At 38.2% G+C, this 16,557-nt stretch overlaps 1 pseudogene; it reads right to left on the bottom strand.

The window, feature by feature from the left end:
* Positions 1 to 1,164: 1,164 nt before the first annotated feature.
* LOC144373618 (uncharacterized) lies at positions 1,165 to 6,976 on the bottom strand (annotated as a pseudogene).
* Positions 6,977 to 16,557: the final 9,581 nt, after the last annotated feature.

The raw sequence follows: 16,557 nt of genomic DNA, 5'->3' as shown, positions 1-16,557 counted from the left end.
GAAGTTCAGAAGAGCCATTTCACCAATCTGTACCAAAGGCTGGAGTAGAGAGGCCTAAACTAACATATACAATATGTAATGAAACATTAGACACAAAAGACTTAAAATACGGAAAAATGGAATCTAACAATAAGAGAGATTTAACCCAGAAAAACATGTTGCTTTCAAATCTTCATGCTGATGCAATACTCCCCTCCAACCCAGTACCCTGGGTTGGAGGGGAGTATTTTAAAGTACTCTCAGAGTACTTTAAAAAAAAAAAGAAAGAAAAAAAGAAATGAAGGCACACACCATTGTCACACAGCTACAGTGGTTATCTCAAAATAAATAAATAAAATGAAATAAAATAAAATTTTCCTCATCTCTGAAAAAATTCAAATAGATCTGAAACAAGCAAAGTTCTCACCACATTTCTACATAAAGGGCTTTTTCCCAGTGTGATTTCTTAAATGCTGTTCAGAGGGACCTGGACAGTTGAAAGTGTTACTGCAATTTTTAAAGATAGAAAGGGGATTTTAACATGTGAATTCTTTTGTGCCTTTGGAGAAAACTCTCAAAGCTGAATACATCCCCATATGGCTTATCCTCAGCATTTTCTACACTATGAGTCTTTTCATACAACTGAAAAAAACTAGAACAGCTGAACCCTTTATATTTCTTACTTGCATAGGATTTATTCTTTTTATTCCAAAACAATATTCCCAGTCCTTAGGAAAAAAATGAGAAAACTAGAAGATTTCCTACATTTCTCACATTCACAGGGCTTCTCTGCATGAATGTTTTCATATATAAGAAAGGAAATGAAGCTGACAGAATGTAGCAAATCCCCCAAATTCAGAGGGATTTTTCTTCAATGTGAGTGAAATGGCTTTGAAGGCAACAGGGACAATGGAAAGATTTGTGATATTTTTCACATTTAAAGAGTTATTCAGTTGGAAGTTTGGTGTATGCCTTTAATTCCTCAGACTCGAGAGGCTGATTCTGAAGAATCAATGTTGGAGGCTAGCCTCAGCTTCTTAGGAAGACCCTAAGAAACTCAGCAACTCCCTGTCTCAAAATAAAAAGTAAAAAGGAACTGGAATGTAGCTCAGTGGTAGAGCACCACCAGGCTAAATCCCCAGTGGATCGATTGATCCTTTGCTCTCTCTCTCTCTCTCACACACACACACACACACACACACACACACACACACACACACATTCATACACACACACAAACACACACACACACACACACAAACACACACACACACACACACACACATTTTCAGCTGTGTGAGTCTCTCTTGTCTTTGAGGATGATATGAAATGTGATTTACCATATTTCACATTCAAAGGATTTTTCTCCAGTAAACTTCCTACATGTATATGAGTGAAACAGTAATAACAGAAGAGTTTACCAATTGTTTTCATGCATATGACTTCTATGAAGTATATGTTCTTTCACATGTGTGAAGCAGACAAGATGTGGCAAAGGCTTCTCCACATTGTTGACATTCATTGGGCTTTTCTCCATTATACATTTTTCCGTGTCTGTGAAAGTCACTGGATCTAGCAAAGGCTTTGTCACACTGCTTACATTATTAGGGCTTCTCTCCAGTATGAGTTTGTTGATGTGAGTGATGGTAAGAGGACTGAGTGAAGGCTTTGCCAGACTGCTTACATTCATAGGGCTTCTCTCCAGTATGAGTGTGTTTATGCATCTGAAGGTAAGAGGCAGTAGTGTAGGCTTTTCCACATTCTTTACATTCAGAGGGCTTCCCTCCAGTGTGTGTTCTTTCATGGCTCTTAAGCTTATAGAATGTAGCAAAGGCTTTCCACATTGTTTGCATTCATAGGGCTTCTCTTCAGTATGTGTTTTTCCATGTTTATGAAGCTGACAGGAAGTAGTAAAGGCTTTGCCACACTGCTTACATACATAGGAATTCTCTCCACTATGAATTCTTTTATGTATGTGAAGGTCACCAGATCTAGCAAAGGCTTTGCCACACTGCTTACATTCATAGGGCTTCTCTCCAGTATGCACTCTTCCATGTATTTGAAGTTCACTGGATCTAGCAAAGGCTTTGCCATACTGCTTACATTCATAGGGCTTCTCTCCAGTATGAATTTGTTCATGTGAGTGAAGGTGAGAGGACTCAGTGAAGGCTTTCCCACACTGCTTACATTCATAGAGCTTCTCTCCAGTATGAGTTCGTTCATGTATCTGAAGGTAAGAGGCAGCAGTAAAAGCTTTTCCACATTGTATACATTCATAGGGCTTTTCTCCGGTATGCATTATTCCATGAATGCGAAAATGACGGGATGAAGCAAATGTTTTTCCACATTGTTGACATGCAAAGGGTTTCTTTCTAGTATGTGTTCTTCCATGAATCTGAAGACAACTAGATGTAGCAAATGCTTTTCCACACTGCTTACATTCATAGGGCTTCTCTCCATTGTGTGTTTTTCCATGAATCTGAAGGTGACTAGATCTAGAAAAGGCTTTTCCACACTGTTTACATTCATAGGGCTTCTCTCCAGTGTGTGTTCTTCCATGAATCTGAAAATGACTAGATCTAGCAAAGACTTTTCAACACTGCTTACATACATAAGGCTTCTCTCTAGTATGTGTTCTTCCATGTTCATGAATTTGACAGGATGTAGCAAAAGCTTTGCCAAACTGCTTACATACATAGGGCTTCTCTCCACTATGAGTTCTTTCATGTCTGTGAAGGTACCAGATCTAGCAAAGGCTTTGCCAAACTGCTTACATTAATAAGGCTTCTCTCCAGTATGCACTCTTCCATGTATTTGAAGTTCACTGGATCTAGCAAAGGCTTTGCCACACTGCTTACATTCATAGAGCTTCTCTCCAGTATGCACTATTCTATGTATTTGAAGTTTACTAGATGTAGCAAAGGCTTTGCCACACTGCTTACAATCATAGGGCTTCTCTCCAGTATAAGTTCGTTCATGTATCTGAAGGTAAGAGGAAGCAGTAAAGGCTTTTCCACATTTTTCACATTCATAAGGCTTTTCTTCGGTATGCATTCTTCCATGTATGTGAAGATGACGCGATGAAGCAAATGTTTTTCCAGATTGTTGACATCCAAAGGGTTTCTTTCTAGTATGTGTTCTTCCATGAATCTGAAGGTAACTAGATCTAGTAAAGGCTTTTCCACACTCCTTACATTTATAGGGCTTCTCTCCAGTGTGTGTTTTTCCATGTCTGTTAAGGTGATAGGACATAGCAAATGCTTTTCCACATTGATTGCATTCATAAGGCTTCTCTCCAGTATGTGTTCTTCCATGTGCACGAAGCTTAGAGGATGTAGCAAAGGCTTTTCCACATTGTTTGCATTCATAAGGCTTCTCTCCAGTATGTGTCCTTCTATGTGCATGAAGCTGATGGAATGTAGGAAAGGCTTTTCCACACTGCTTACATACATAGGGGCTTTTCTCCTGTATGAGTTCTTCCATGTCTGTGAAGGTCACCAGATCTAGCAAAGGCTTTGCCACATTGTTGACATTCATAGGGCTTCTCTCCAGTGTGTGTTCTTTCATGGGTCTTAAGTTTATAGGATATAGCAAAGGCTTTTCCACATTGTTTACATTCATAGGGCTTCTCTCCAGTATGTGTTCTTCCATGTATAGGAAGCTGACGAGATGTAGCAAAGGCTTTGCCACACTGCTTACATTCATAGGGCTTCTCTCCAGTGTGAGTTCTTTCATATATGTGAAGGTCACCAGATCTAGCAAAGGCTTTGCCACACTGCTTACATTCATAGGGCTTCTCTCCAGTGTGAGTTCTTTCATGTATGTGAAGGTCACAAGATCTAGTAAAGGCTTTGCCACACTGCTTACATTCATAGGGCTTCTCTCCAGTATGTGTTTTCTGATGTATTCTAAGTAATCTGGGATAAGCAAAGTCTTTCCCACATACCTTACATTTAAATTGTGCATTCCCTCTGTGTGTGACATTGTGCTTTTGAAGACTTGTCTGTGAAATAAAGATTCGACCATCTTGTTTACATTCATAAAATTTCTCTCCAGAATCAGTTTTTCATATCTTCTAAATAAAGAGGAGAAATGAAAGCCTTTCCCACATACCTCACATTGAAAAGGTTTATCTCCACTGTGTATTATCATGTGTCTTTGAACACCTGGGAGAGAAGAAGAGGCTTCACCACATTGTTGACATTCATAGGGTTGCCCCCCAGTATGAGTTTCTTCATGTCTTTAAATGTCATTGGAACAACTGATGACTTTCCCACACACTGTACTTTCATATGGTCTATATCCAGTTTGTAACAACATTTGTGTGTCAACACTTTCGAGAGAAACCAGAGATTTCCTATATTGTTTAAATTCACATGGCTTCTCTTCATATTCTTCACGCTTATAGTATTTGTGTCCAGAGTGAGATGTGATGTGCCTATAAAGGAAAGAAGGACATATGAAATCATTTGCACACAAAATGAAGTCACATGGATTTAATCTATTAAAATTTGTCTTTGTTTGGTTAAAAATTGGAATCGATTTGAAGGTTTCCCCACACTATTCTGTAGGGAAAGTTTGAAGTTTACCATAGGACTTCTTTGAAGAAGAAGTGACCAGCACATAATTGATACCTAACTCATTCACAGTTTTCTATTTTTTTATAGGTCTTTAAATTTCTACCAACATCACATAAAGGCTAGATTTTCTGACTTGTTAAAGTTGCCTGAAAATAAAGAGATTAAAAGGAAACAATCCTTTCCAACACAGCTTCTCTATGGCTATTATTCACATAGTCATATTCACATATGCAATTTCATAGTCCTTTTGCATGTCAAATACTTTGAAAAGACTGAATACCTGTTACAGATAAGTATGTATTTCTGATAAAAAATATTATAAGAATAAATACATTTCAAATTATGCATACTTGTTCGGTTGGTTTGCTTTAAAAATTATATGACAGTTCTCAGATTCCCTCACGAATTCCTCTTGTGAGTACAGTTACCTTAGGTTTCTTTCACAGTTTTCAATCTGATCTTCAGTGGTCTTGTCTTCCCACTTGTTTCCTAAAATTAGACAACATAATAATCATTATGAATATTTAGGACCTAGAAATGCTTGGCCAAATTGTAGGTGCCATTTATGCTTCAATAATTCATCAACTGATTTCCTTTTCACCTTCTACATAAATGAGCAAAATAAACATGAGTTCTCGATTTGATTAATTTTAAAACCATCATTATTACCTATAAAAGCCAGGTTTCTGAGAACTTACAGCATCACATCTCTGTAAAGGATCTTCTGGGAAGCATCCAGAAAAGCCCACTCCTCCTTGGTGATGTTCACAGCCACATCCTCAAAGGTCACTGAGATCTGAAATATCCCACAAATGTATAGACAACTCCAAGACACATAATTATGAAGATATCCAACACACAGAACAAGGGGAGAATATTAAAAACTATGAGAGAAAGAAGGCAGATTACATTCAGGGGTAAACCAATTAGGTTAATGGCTTATTTTTTATCACAGACGTTGAAAGCAACAGGATCCTGAAACAACGTATTTCAAACACTGAAAAATAATGAATTCCAACTAAAAATACTGTATCCAGCAAAATTAAGCTTCAGATTTCACAATGAAATTAACATATTCCATGATAAACAAAAGATAAAAGAATTTGCAGCCAGAAAACCAGCACTGCAAGGCATTCTGAGCAAAACACTACAAGAAGAGGAATTGAAAAACAGCACCCAAAACTAACATTGGGAGGTAACCCAGTATAAAAAAAAAAACAAAAAATATAACCAAAAAGACAACGAGCCATATTAAAATAAATACATAAATAAGCATGTCTGGAAGAACAAACAATAGATCAATAATAACCTTAAACGTTAATGGCTTAAATTCACCAATAAAGAGACAAAAGCTAGTAACCTTGAATAAAAAAACGAATCCAACAATATGCTGCCTTTAGGAGACTCATATGACAGGAAAGGACATACACAGGTTGAAAGTGAAAGGCTGGGAAAAATCATACAACTCACATGGTCCTCTGAAGCAAGCAGGAGTTGCCATACTCATATCGAATAAAATCAACTTCAAACCTAATTTAATCAAAAGGGATAAAGAAGGCCACTATATACTGTTAAAAGGAACCATCCACCAACAAGACATAAAAATTATCAATATGTATGCACCAAACAATAGTCCTGCAACGTTCTTAAAATAAACTCTCCTCAAGTTCAAGAGTCAAATGGACCACAACACAATAATTACCAGAGACTTCAACACACCGCTCTCTCCTATGGACAGATCCACAAGACAAAAGCTGAATAAAGAAACTGTAGAACTCAATAACACAATTAATAACCTAGACTTAACCAAAATATATAAAATATATCAACCATCATCAAGTGGATACACATTCTTCTCAGCTCATGTAAATACACATGGATTCTTCTCAAAGATAGACCATATATTATGCCATAGGGCAACTCTTAGTAAATATAAATGGGTGGAGATAATATAATGGACCTTATCTGATCATTTAGAATGAAACTGGAAATCAATGATAAAAGAAGGAAGAAAAAATCCTGCATCTCCTGGAAAATGAACAATATGTTACTGAATGATCAATGGGTTACAGAAGACATAAAGGAAGAAATCAAAAAATTCTTACAAATAAATGAAAATACAGACACAACATATCGGAATCTATGGGACACAATGAAAGCAGTTTTAAAAGGGAAATTCATTGCCTGGAGTTCATTCCTCAAAAAAAGAAAAAACCAACAAATAAATGAACTCACATTTCATCTCAAAACCCTAGAAAAAGAACAGCAAAACAACAGCAAATGTAGCAGAAGGCAAGAAATAATTAAAATCAGAATGGAAATCAATGAAATTGAAACATAAAAAAACATTGAAAAATTGATAAAACTAAAAGTTGGTTCTTTGAAAAAATTAATAAGATAGACAGACCGTTAGCCATGCTAACGAAGAGAAGAGAGAGAACTCAAAATCCCAACATATGGAATGAAAAGGGCAATATCACAACAGATACTTCAGAAATACAGTAGATAATTAGTAATTATTTTGAAACCCTATATTCCAATAAAATAGAAGATAGTGAAGATATCGATAAATTTCTTAAGTCATATGACTTGCCCAGATGGAGTCAGGAAGATACACACAATTTAAACAGACCAATGACAAAAGAGAAAATAGAAGAAGCCATTAAAAGACTACCAACCAAGAAAAGCCCTGGAACAGATGGATATACAGCGGAGTTTTACAAAACCTTCAAAAAAGAATTAATACCAATACTTTTCAAGTTATTTCAAGTAACAGAAAAAGGAGATCTTCCAAATTTATTGTATGAGACCAACATCACCCTGATACTGAAACCAGACAAAGATACTTCAAAGAAATAAAACTACAGACCAATATCTCTAATGAACATAGATGCAAAAATCCTCAATAAAATCCTGGCGAATCGACTACAAAAGCATATCAAAAAAATTGTGCACCATGATCAAGTAGGATTCATCCCTGGGATGCAAGGCTGGGTAAATATACAGAAATCAATAAATGTTATTCACCACATCAATAGACTTAAAAAACCACATGATCATCTCGATAGATGCAGAAAAAGCATTCGATAAAGTACAACATCCCCTTATGTTCAAAATACTAGAAAAACAAGGGATAACAGAATCTTACCTCAACATCGTAAAAGGTATATATGCAAAACCTCAGGCTAGCACTATTCTGAATGGAGGAAAAACTGAAGGCATTCCCTCTAAAATCTAGAACAAGACAGGGATGCCCTCTATCACCACTTCTATTCAATATAGTTCTCAAAACACTGGCCAGAGCAATTAGACAGACGAAAGAAATTAAAGACATAAAAATAGGAAAAGAGGAACTTAAATTATCACTATTTGTGGATGATATGATAATATATCTAACAGACCCAACAGGGTCTACAAAGAAACTACTAGAGTTAATAAATGAATTCAGCAAATATAAAATCAACTCGCATAAATCAAAGGCATTCCTGTATATCAGCACCAAATCTTATGAAATAGAAATGAGGACAACCACCCCATTCACAATATCCTCAAAAAAAAAATAAAATACTTGGGAATCAACCTAACAAAAGAGGTGAAAGATTTATACAATAAAAACTACAGAACCCTAAAGAGAGAAATAGAAGACATTAGAAGATGAAAAAATATACCCTGTTCATGGATATGAAGAACTAACATCATCAAAATGGAAATATTACTCAAAGTTCTCTATAGTTTCAATGCAATGCCAATCAAAATCCCAAGGGCATTTCTTGTAGAAAGAGACAAAGCAATTATGAAATTCATATGGAAAAACAAAAGACCCAGAATAGCAAAAGCAATTCTAAGCAGGAAGTGTGAGTCAGGCGGTATAGTGATACCAGAGTTCAAACTATACTACAGAGCAATAGTCACAACAACAGCATGGTACTGGTACCAAAACAGGCGGGTGGACGAATGCTACAGAATAGAGGACACAGAGACCAATCCACAAAATTACAACTATCCTATATTTGATAAAGGGGCTAAAAGCATGCAATGGAGGAAGGATAGCATACTCAACAAATGGTGCTGGGAAACTCAAAAAAATTAACAATAAGAAAACAAATAAGGGCTGGGGATGTGGCTCAAGTTGTAGCGCACTCGCCTGGCGTGCATGCGGTCCAGGTTCGATCCATCACCTACAAAACAAAAATGTTGTGTCCGCCAAGAACTAAAATAAATAAATGTTAAAACTCTTTTCTCTTGGGCTGGGGATTGGCTTAAGCGGTAGCGCGCTCGCTGGGCATGCGTGCGGCCCGGGTTCGATCCTCAGCACCACATACAAACAAAGATGTTGTGTCCCCCAAAAACTAAAAAAATAAAATATTTAAAAAATCTCTCTCTCACTCTCTCTTTCTCTCTCTCTAAAAACTCTTCTCTCTCTCTCTCTCTCTCTCTCTCTCTCTCTCTCTCTCTCCCTATCTCTCTCTCTCTTAAAAAAAACAAACAAACAAAAAAAACCCAATAACCCAATGAACAAATGGGCCAAAGACTTGAACAGACACTTCTCAGAGGAGGACATACAATCAATCAACAAGTACATGAAAAAATGCTCACCATCTCTAGCAGTCAGAGAAATGCAAATCAAAACCACGCTAAGATACCATCTCACTCCAGTAAGATTGGCAGCTATTATGAAGTCAAATAACAACAAGTGCTGGCGAGGATGTGGGGAAAGGGGTACTCTTATACATTGCTGGTGGGACTACAAATTGGTGCGGCCAATTTGGAAAGCTGTATGGAGATTCCTGGGAAAGCTGGAAATGGAACCACCATTTGACCTAGCTATTGCCCTTCTCGGACTATTCCCTGAAGACCTTAAAAGTGCATACTACAGGGATACTGCCACATCAATGTCATAGCAGCACAATTCACAATATCTAGACTTTGGAACCAACACAGATGCCCTTCAATAGATGAATGGATAAAAAAAAAATGTGGCATTTATACACAATGGAGTATTACGCAGAACTAAAAAATGACAAAATCATGGAATTTGCAGGGAAATGGATGGCATTTGAGCAGATTATGCTAAGTGAAGCTACCCAATCCCTAAAAAACAAATGCCAAATGTCTTCTTTGATATAAAGAGATATAAAGAGAGCAACTAAGAACAGAGCAGGGAGGAAGAGCAGGAGAAAAAGACTAACATTAAACAGAGAAATGAGGTGGGAAGAAAATGGAGAGAAAAGGGAAATTGCATGGAAATGGAAGGAGACCCTCATTGTTATACAAAATTACATATAAGAGGTTGTGAGGGGAATGGGAAAAAAAAACAAGGAGAGAAATGAATTGTAGTAGTTGAGGTAGAGAGAGAAGACGGGAGGGGATGAAAGGGGGGATAGTAGAGGATAGGAAAGGTAGCAGAATACAGCAGTCACTAATATGGCATCATGTAAAAACGTGGATATGTAACCGATGTGATTCTACAATCTGTAATTGGGATAAAAATGGGAGTTCATAACCCACTTGAATCTAATGTATAAAATACGATATGTCAAGAGCTTTGTAATGTTTTACACAACCAATAAAAAATGAGAAAAAAAAGAAAGAAAGAACTCAATGATCTAAAAATGTCACCATGGGCTGGAGATGTGGCTCAAGTGGTAGCGCGCTCGCCTGGCATGCATGCGACCCGGGTTCGATCCTCAGCACCACGTACAAACAAAGATGTTTTGTCCGCCAAAAAACTAAATAAAATATTTTAAAAAATTCTCTTCTCTCTCTTTAAAAATAAAATTGTCACCTTGTCCAAAAAACAGCCTTACAAAGTTTTATAACTCTCAAAACAATCTTCTTAATAAACAGCAGGCGCTACTTTTCTAAGTCTCACAGCAAAATGAATATCCAATGATTGTCAAACTCTTCTTAACAGCAGCCAGTTCACTACCATAATATACATTTATGAGACACATACCAATGTTCTGCTCAAAGACATTTTGATCAAAGATGGGCCACATTTGCAATGATTGTCTGTTGTGAAAGAGATTCATTGTGCCTGTAGCAATGGTGGTGCAAACAAACCTAAGGCAGAAGCTCTTCCAGAGTGTGGTAAAGCAACAAGTTTGTAGCCCAGAATTCTGAACTATCCCACACAGTCTACGTGTGAAATAGGCCACCACTTACATCTGTAAGCATGCTATGATGTCTGCACAGTGATGGAACAGACAAAGAAAATGTTTCTGCCACTTACACAGAAGCATACTCAAGGACTGAAACCATACAGAACCACCCCAAACAATGAAGAACCCACAATTACCCTCTGAGACATCAGCCCAACTCTGTCAGGACAATGATGCAGACAGGAGGGCTTCATGGACCTTCAACCAAACGGGAAGCACACTGAGGTTTCAGGGTCACAGCAACACTCCACAGGACATAAACCACACCCCTAAAAGTGGACCACCAGTGAAATCCCATGTATGCTCAAAGAATATGAGAGCTAAAGCAGAAATCAGATCACAAGAAGCTGAAAAGCCTCCAGGGAAAAAGACATTAAACACAGGGCTCTGAACAGACACAGGACAAAGAGGTGACTCAAGAAAAAAAGTGACCATTTTGAAAGAAAAAAATGTAAAAGTCCATCATAGGAATTTCATAGAGGACACCAGAGGTGGCGCTGTATTGGTATCTAAGTCATCCAACGCACATTTCAGAAAACAAGAGCTAAAAGCAACCAATGAAACTGCCACTTCAGAAAACCAGAGAAAGAAGAGCACGGTAAACCTAAATTGACCACAGGTAGGTAACAGAGAAGGTGTTGGTGAAACCACAATCAGGAAATCCGCAGTCTGCAAATAAAGTTCTTCATGAACATCTGCATCACTGATTAACCGACAAAAGGCTAAGAATACAGAGGACAGGGACTGGGGTTTTGGCTCAGTGGAAGACTGCTTTTCTAGTGCTTGGAAGAAACTGGGTTCAATCCTCACTGCCACATAAAAAGAAAAAAATAAAAAGTGTAAAATATACAATAATATTAAAGAAAAAAGCATCGAGGACTGAAAAGCTACTAACAGATTTAAAAGTGTCATCGTCAACAGTGCATTGGGACTACAAGATTATCATAAATGTGCTTGACACAAATTAGACAACTGCAGAAACTGGACCACTTCTTTGAGAGATACAATCTCCTACAACTCACACAAAAGGGGAAATACACAAAATAGATGCATCCATGGCTGCTGAGAAAACCAGACTCAGAAACTAATTACTTCCTAAAAAGGCAAGGCAAGGCTCTGACATCTCAAACAGGCTTCCATGAGACACATAAGAACTGCCACCAGTTTTCTACTTTGTTTCCAGAACATAACAGCTGAGTTAACACCTCCTAAGTCTCCCTGAGGCATAAGTTACCATATTATCCAAAATAAATAGATGAAGAAAAGTATGAAACAGAAGACTATGAATGATGCTCATAAACATAAATGCAAATTTTAATCATAAATGCAAAAAACTGTACAATTAAGTCATCACACTCCAGGTGTCTATGCAAATGATGTGAAAATTATGGGCACAGGAACTCTCACTGCAGTGACTACAGCAGCCATATCCACAACGGCCCAAAGCTAGATGCAAGGAAGACGCACCATTCAATACTGAATTGAAAAGCTGAAGTTTAACCACACCAAAGAGCATCACCCAGAAAATGAGCTCTGCAGCCTGGAAAGATACAGCACCCTTAAAGGCAGACTGGAAAGTGAGAGAAGCCAGTTTGAAATGGCCAAGTGCAGTAAGATTCCAAGTCAAGAACATTCTGGAAAAGACAACATTATAGATGCACTAGCAAAACTGATGGGTGCCAGAGATATAGGAAGCAGAGAGGGAGGAAGAAATGAGGAGGAGTGATGAACAAGTAGAACACAGGATTCCCAGAGAAGAAGATTCTCTTCTGTATGACATTATCTTGTATACGACGTGACACACACAATCACATCACAAGGAAGAGGAACCCTAAAATAAAGGATAAACTTTGGCTTATCCAAAATGTTGCTTCATCCATTCTCTTTATCCAATGTTCAACACCCTACACCAATTCAATATTTTGAAAACAGTGGAGACTATCAGCTGGAGAGAAGGGGTATTTGATACTATATGTAATGGCACATTTAAATGTCACCTTGATTGGATTAAAGGATGCTGATGATTAATGAGCTTCTGGGTGTGTCTATGAGGGTATGTCTACAAATGACTGGCATAAGGGATAGTGAGCCAAACTGGAGAACCTCCTTAAGCTAGGCAGCACCATCGAATAGGATGGTGTCTTGGGTGGAACAAAATTCTTCACTCTCCCAAAGTGAACTCTGTCAGTGATTCTCTAGTGAGTTTCTAGAATCTTTGCTCTGGACTAAGGCAGCACCATTGATCCCTATTGTTCTGTGGCTTCAGCCTCTGGGACTCTGCAGCTACTACTTCTGAAGCTCTCCAGCCTGCCGATGGCCACTGTGGACATCCACCTTCAGGTCAAGTACACCAATCTAATGACTCCCCTTTGATAATCATACTTCCTCTTGATACTGTTCCTCTAGAGAACACTGACTAATAAACTATGTAAGCCTAAAATTGCTCATAAAAACAAAGTTTATCTAATAAAGAAGTAAATAAACTATCAAGCCATGAAGTTTTAAAAATGTATACATAAGAAACAATATTAATATGCTAAATACATTTTTTATAATAATGCAAAAATAAAGCAAAGAGTCATAGTTACAAATTTCAAAAGTATGAACAAAAGTAAGAAAACTGATTTTCAATACTATTTCATCTGGAAAGAAATTGGATGATAACTCTTCAAAACTCACTCTAACTGCTGGTGTAGTGGTGTGCACCTGTAATTTCAGCCACTAGGGAGGTCAAGGCAGGGAAATGGCAAAAGTTTGAGGCCCGTCTCAGCAACAGAGCAAGACACTCAGGAATTTAGTGAGACTGGTCTTCATCAAAAATAAAAAGGGGGTCTGGGACTGTAGCTGAGTGGCAGACCACTTGCTAACATGTGTGAGGCACTGGGTATGATCCTCAGCACCACAGAAAAATAAATAAAATAAAGGTATTCTATCCATCTACAACTATACAATATTTTAAAAAAGGAAAAAGAAAAAATAAATAAATAAGAAGGGCTGAGGATGTGCTCAGTGGTCAAGTGCCTGTAGGTTTATTCCCCAGTAAAATGCCTGCACAACTCCAGAACATTCCTCACAAATTGAAATTTATTTCTGGAAGATAACTAAGCATGAGCAAGTCCATGGCATCAATTCCCAGCACTCAATAAGGAAGCAAATAAATAAACAACAGACTACAATACTAATTCTCTTGGGCTGGAGAGTAGCTTGAAAAAATACATGTAATTAGATAAACATGATTATGATACAAAAGGTACACAATTAGAGGCATAAAAACACAAAAAAATCAGTAGAAAGACACCACACTTTCTCACAAAGATTGAATGTTCCCATGTTATAAACTCTCTAAAAAACACTGAGCTTTCAACCAACTTCTGTGAAATTTAGGGCATGGTTTACTGTATTTTGGAGGTAAACATAAGAAAAAGTATATCTAAAAATGGAAATAGGAGGGTTGGGATTCTGACTCAGAAGTAGAGTGTTTCCCTAGCACATGAGACACCCTAGTTTTGATCCTCAGCTCCACATAAAAATAAATAAATAGCTGTTGTGTCCAACTACAGCAACAACAAAAAATACTCTTCAAAAAAATTGAAAACAGTAAACTGTATCTAAGACCAAGCAACAGGACAGAGAGAATAGAAAGAGCATTTATGTTGTACAGGACAGAGAGAATAGAAAGAGCATTTATGTTACTCCCAAGTTTCATAAGCTAAAAGGCTAGCTCCCAAAAGTTTGGCCCCACGAGGAAGCAGTTGGGAGGGAATAGGAATTAGGTGACATGGTGAGGGGATCAGCACCATTATTTAAACACATGGATCTCTTCTTTGCAGAAAACAGGTGTCATTTACTCTTTCACTGATATTCAGTGATAAAATGATGACAGTTAGGTATTCAAGGCATTGCCAAAGTTGTCCTTAAAAATTACAATGAAGACGGGTGTGCTGGTACAAACCTGTAACCCCAGCAGCCCTAGATGATGTAGCAAGACTCTGTCTCAAAACAAAGAATCTAAAAGAGGCTGATGGTTAAGCATCTCTGGGTACCATTCCTGATACCAAAAAACCACACAATTCACTTGAACCTGCCAAGTTAGGACAACAACGGTGAAAACTGTCGTCCTTTGTAAAATTCATCACCTTGTGAAGGACAGATACTAGTTTTCATGAAATCACATTCATAAATTAGTAGAATTGGACTCAAATTTTGCAGCAATAATGCAAGACAGAGTTTCTCTGTATCTTACGTAGTATTTTGGAATCTAGGGTTGGATTTCAATTTGAAACCACTGAAAAGACAAATCTGAATCTTACAAACTTTCTACACATATTCAGGGGTAGCAAAAGGTAAAATAGGTAATTAGATGTTTTTTTTTTTCTTTTTTTCTTTTTTCTTTTTTGTTTGATGCCCTCGAGATTAAACCCAGAGATATTTTACTACTGAGCCACATCCACAGTCATTTTTATATTTTATTTTGAGGAGTAGTCTCACCAGGTTACATAAGGCCTCGCTAAGTTGCTAAGGCTGTCCTCAAATTTGCAACACTCCTGTCTCAGCCTCTGGAGCAGGAAGGATCACAGGTGTGCACCACTGTACCTGGCTGTAAGCTGGGATTTTTAACAACAACAACCAAAAAAAAGGTGGATTTTAATCCACCTCTCTCTTGCCTCTTTAATAATAGTCTATCCCATTTGACTCTGAATAAATAAACCTGGGCCTCACATTAAGTGAGCAAATCATTTCAAAGTGATACACAAAAAGCTTTGGTGCTGAGGGAGCACAGATGTGTCAGGCTCAAGGGGCAGGGAAGGTCCCTGACAGCTGGGACATGCTTTCTCCTGGTCTTGCTCAAGGAAAGCATCCAGGATCACCCTCCCAGGCACCTGGACCATGACTCCAGTCTATGAGGCTTTACAGGTTTGCACAGCTCTGCACTGGGGTGGGTGGTCCTTATGCTCCAGGAGAGGTTTTGCTCCTTCACATTATGAGAGACGAAAAGGGTAGGAGTCACTGCTCACCTGGCCCCTCAGCACCAGCATCAACAGGCTGAGTGTTCGCCTGTCTCCAAGGAATGGGAACAGAGCTTGGGAAAAACAAGGTCTCAAGGATGTAGCTGTTTAGATGAGGCCTTTTCCAGAAGATTTCTCAGCCCAGGGCCCCCAGCAGCTTCCCTGAGAGGCTGCACCCCACACCTTAGGCTGTCCTCTAGGAGCAGCTGACCCAGAGCCTGAAATTCTGTTCACCTTGCAAGGCACAGGGAAGCTATGGGCACTCTGTGGCAGCTCCAGGAGAGGATAGTGGCTGAGGACATGGGATTCTGGGAGGTGCCCAAAGGGAACCTCTGCCCAAGAAATCTGACATGGTGCCTACACCTAAGGAAGATAAAAGAAAAAGCACAAGATTTTTACAGCTGTGAACTCAAGTTCTCTATACAGTTGCATCTACATCAAAGAACCTTCAGAGTACTTGACTTTGACTAACTAGACCACCATGAGGGTGGAAAAGCAGGGTTCTGTATGGAGAGCAAATATTATCTTGGGCTATTATAAGCCCTTAAATAGCACATCATCTTAATTTCTTATATCAGACCACAATCTCAAAACTTCTCAGAATATATCACTGACCTTACGAGACATCTCCAAAATCTACCAAAGCTCAGAATGCAGTAACAGACATACAGAATTTATTTGCTTTGTTTTTTTCTGTACCCCACCAATCTGATGTTCCTACCAATGCAATTGGTTAATGCAGTGATACACAGTTTCTTTTATAAAAGTTCATGGAGGCCAGGCAAAGTGGCACACAACTATAATCCCAACAGCTTGAGAGGCTAAGATAGG

This window comes from Ictidomys tridecemlineatus, unplaced genomic scaffold (genome assembly GCF_052094955.1).
Source record: "Ictidomys tridecemlineatus isolate mIctTri1 unplaced genomic scaffold, mIctTri1.hap1 Scaffold_449, whole genome shotgun sequence".
NCBI classification, from domain to species: domain Eukaryota; kingdom Metazoa; phylum Chordata; class Mammalia; order Rodentia; family Sciuridae; genus Ictidomys; species Ictidomys tridecemlineatus.
This window is presented reverse-complemented; position numbering and strand designations above follow the sequence as displayed.